At 41.8% G+C, this 4484-nt stretch overlaps 1 pseudogene; it reads left to right on the forward strand.

Moving 5' to 3' along the window:
• LOC105983432 lies at window positions 1-264 on the forward strand (annotated as a pseudogene).
• Window positions 265-4484: the final 4220 nt, after the last annotated feature.

Here is a 4484-nt window from a genome sequence, read left to right on the forward strand (position 1 = left end):
ATGTTGCACAACGTGGAGCTGACCCTGCTAGTGTTCGTGGCCACGCTGCGGATCATCCTGCTGCTGATGGTGTGCGGTTGGTAATTTGTATGGAATCTATTTTTATCTAAATTCAAGTTTCTTCGAGAACTGGTGGGAGACACAGGGTCCCAGGAGGGAGATCATGAGCCTTCAGGGTCTGAAACTGAAGAAGACCCATCAGCCACTGCACACAGGTTAAGATCTGCTCGTCAGCGCTGGGCACCTGCTGATGAAGGCCACTAACCCCAGACATGGGCCACTATACCTGAGTAAATGGTAAAAGGCAGTTATAAGCCTCTGTCTTCAGTGATGTGACTTTGAAATTTACTAAATGACTGAACAGCATTTCTACTTGGATTTTATGTCCAGTTCAAAAACAGATTTACATATAAGCCATATAGAAATAAAGGGAATTGAAACAAGTTAGACCCTGAAAATTTCATCTTAAGAATATTTTGCTTCCCTAGCTCTCTACTTAACACAGCGTTCCTTTATCTCTTGGGCTATCTCTTCTTTTTTTTTTACACTGATGAATCTGGTAAACATTTCAAGCTTGAAGAAACATTTTATTGGACTGAAAATGTACTGTTTTGCTGACATTGTAATTTGTCTGAATTTGGGATGCATTTCATGACTATCAGTGGTTGTTCATGTTATTTCCTAGCCATGCATGCGTGAAGTCACAGCTCCTCCCATTGTCATCGCCTTCACCTGCTTGTGTGTGCTTGTCATCAAAGGCATTTAGAAATGCCTACACTATGATTCAGCATGGAAATGCATACAAATGGAACAGCAGGGTGTACATTTGATATTAGCGAAGCAAATATTCATCGTTGGAGGAATGACCAACATTCCTTATTTTCTTACGAGCCAACAACAAGAAAATGCATTACAGGACCTAAAAGGAAGATCCCCACAAATAAATGAAGCTGTACCATGTTTTGGCAATGAGGCAGGTATAAAAGGAATGCCTATCACAGGCCAAATGATGCAACTGAAGGCAGGAGAAATTGCCAAAGCCCTTGGAATCCATGAAGCAAAATTGAAAGCAACAGAAAGCTGGTGTGACCAATGCAGCATCAAGCAGGATTGCCATTACGGTATTAGTATTTTATCCAAAGCTTCTTGCTTCCATTCAGTGGAAGACAGGGTTGGAGCCCTTCTGCAGGAAATGCTGCATCTCAGTACTCTTGACACCAAGGACCATGTGTGGGAAAAAGCAGCCACTGCATTTAAAAAGTGATTCAGAAGAGTTGGACTCAGAATATGAAGTTATAACTTAACCAATTGCTTTTCCCTTTTCTTTAGGTATACACAAAATTGGTGTGGTGAACATCTGTTTATCTTTAGAAGCACCCTTTCAATAAGTATCAAAGAAACAATTTCTGTGATACAAAGCATGTGTTGTAGTTGAACAGGCAGCATTTTTTTTTTTTTAGCAATGTACGTGGTGCATCTTAACAATGAATTGCCTCTTAGATTAGGTAAAACATGATAGTTTGTAAGTTTATTTTTCTTTTCAAGGTAGCAGTTATTTATTAGGGAACTGAATTCTATCCCTGGTAATGTTAAAGTAGCTACCTTCTCTGAAATACACTTTGGGGGCAAGCTGTTCAGGATTTGAGGTGTAGTAACCTATTGTTAGTAGTATTATCTACCGCTTTAGGAAGACTTAAGTCTGGTCACTCCTTTTGTATGTGAGGACTTCATGCCCCAGGAATGCGTTCTGGGGAAACAGTTGTTCTTCACAAATAATAGTTCAGTGATAACCCCTCAAAGGTATTGGATACTTAAAAAACAGCAGGCAAGAACACCTGCTGAACGGGTCTGAATGACTCTTGCCAGGTTTCCATGTTTGTCTGACTGAACTTTGGACTATTTACCAGGGAACAGATATGGATTAACCAATCTTCTTGTTTAGTGTTCCCAGCTTTGTACAAAAGTGAAATGCAAAGCCAGTTTATTTTGTTAATCAGAGTTCTTTATTTTTAACCTTTATTTTTGAAGAGCTGGTAATCACCTCTCATGGTGTGTAACTGTGTTGATACCTCATTCTTCATGCTGGCAGCTTTTGTTTTTGTGACTAGATGACTGGCTCTGACCCAGGTTGTATACCTGTTGAACGCCTCCTTGATGATATTGTGTCTCATTGGGCATTTTGAAAGGGAATCCACAAGGCAGAACTTTACATATTTGCTGGGAGATTGCCCAGTATCTGAGAGTGGGGTGCAGTCATTTTATTCTAATTTCCTTAGTTGATGTATGGTTACTTGAGGGCATAGAAAACAGTGGCATAGATCCTACTGTTAATTGTAATGTGTCATATACTAGCTGAATATCACATTGAAATGGTCATTCATTAAAAAAAGATTAATACCCCAAAGCATCTTGGTATAGGAGGGTGTATTTGCATTAAAATATTTCATATTTTGTTTTGTGTTTGTAGTGGCTGTCCTAAGGTTTGGATGATAATAGTTGTTGAAAAATGTTAGCTTGTGAGCTTCTTGTTGTGTCAGTATTAAAGAATGATGGCTGATGTTACCTGCCCCCCCATAGTCACACCCAGATTAATCTTGGTAAAGATACATATGTTGGACATGATTTATTGGCATTTGTGTGTTAAACATATCTTTGTAGCATTTTAGGAAATGATCTGCATTAATAAGGACATAATGATATGCTCTAAAGGCATATTGACAGCTCATACTTGCTGTTTTGATCTCACTTGGGAAAGGTAAGGAGGAATTGCTGAAGCCAACATGAAAGTTCACAAACTAATTTTTTGTTCAAAACTTTTCTTTTTGTGCATCCCACTTTCTGTAGTATATATTTCTGAGGCACTAAGAGAGGGGAGGGAAATAGCTGTTCATGCAGAATTATTTGTGTGATATGTTATTTTAGTTCTTTTTCCTGTTCTGTGATAGTATTTTATTTTAATTGTGAAAATACCGTACAGAGGGGTTACAATTACCTGAGCAAGGTAATGAGTACATTTCTTATCAAGCATTGTTGCCTCCTCCTTGGTTTCTCCTTCTCATCCCTTCCCATTTTCTCCCCCCACCCCCTCATATGATAGTATTTTTTTTTCAGGTAAGGGGTAGGTTTATTCATCATTCTGGCTGGCACCAGGCCATCTTGGTCCTCCACGTGGTGGGGAAAGGCCTGGGAAAGAGAGCTGGGAGAGCTGGGAAAAAGAGAGCTGGCAAAGAGAGAGAGAAGAGCTAGAAAAGAACAGAGAGAGAGAGCAGAGAGAAAGAGGAGAGAGCAGAGAGCAGAGAGAGCTAGAAAAGAGCAGAGAGAGAGCATCTGGGCCTGGGCTAGGCCTTATCTAGGGTATGGGCAGAGAAAGGTGTGGCCACATCAAATTCAGATGTGACCTCAGCGGATGCAGATGTGACCTCTTCCAGGTGTCCCAGTGGCCTAGGTAACGCAAGTACTGAGTGAAGACTTTGCTGCGAGGAGGGTGGAGTCTGCTGGTCATCCAGGAGCAGATCTTACATTCCAGTCTTTTAATAATCATGAAATAGGGTGCGGATTCTCTCTGGCTACTTCCTGCTGACAAGGGGCATCGACAATAGGGGTAAAAGGCTGGAATTTGGTCCCCTCCCAGAGAAGGCAGTGAGCAGCAGCTGTCCCTTGGTGGCATGAGTCCTTAGCTGAAGTCTGGAGAAGTCTCATGAGCATTGAGGGGCTGGAAAAAATAGTAGACAGCAAATAAATAGCAAGAGGAAGGACTTGGGGCTGAAAATGTTGGTAGAAATGTCCCTAGCTACTTTTGACATCTGGCTACTAGGTAGAGAAGTCGGTGACAAAGGCAGGAATATAAATTCCTGTTCAGTTAATAGGTAGACAGGTATAGACATTGGATGGACAGGCTTCTTACTTCTACTGACCTTCCGACTCTGGTTAATTTTGAAAGGGCAGGGACAAAGTAGCTGATGTGACATCATCTCCTCTTACTCCTCTCCATGGTCCCTTGTTCCCCAGACTGGCTGAGTCTAGGTGCTCGTTGCTGGGATGGCTTGTCCCAGTTGGTATTCAAGGAGATTTGAACTCAAGGCCTGGGCACTGTCCCTGAGCACTTCTGCTCAAGGCTAGTCCTCTACCTCATTGAGTTACAATAGCACCTCCAGTGTTTGACTGGTTAGAAATAAGTCTTGAGCCATGCTTTCAGCCTGGCTCTTTGCAGGTTAGTTGGGAGATGGAGTCTTAGGGATTTTTCAGCATGGGCTGGCTTTGGACCGAAACCTTTGCCACAAAAGCCCTTTATTATTTCCAATTAAAGCAACAAGGAGATCAAGTAGAATAAGTAGAGCTTAACCTGGTTCTTATCAAGAATTGACCGACATGGGCTGGGAAGGTGGCTCAGTGGTAGAACGCTTGCCTTGCATGCATGAGGCCCTGGGTTCGATTCCTCAGCACCACATAAGCAAAAAGAAAAAAGCCAGAAGTGGTGCTGTGGC

This window comes from Dipodomys ordii, unplaced genomic scaffold (assembly GCF_000151885.1).
Source record: "Dipodomys ordii isolate 6190 unplaced genomic scaffold, Dord_2.0 Scaffold19, whole genome shotgun sequence".
In the NCBI taxonomy this organism is placed as follows: Eukaryota; Metazoa; Chordata; class Mammalia; order Rodentia; family Heteromyidae; genus Dipodomys; species Dipodomys ordii.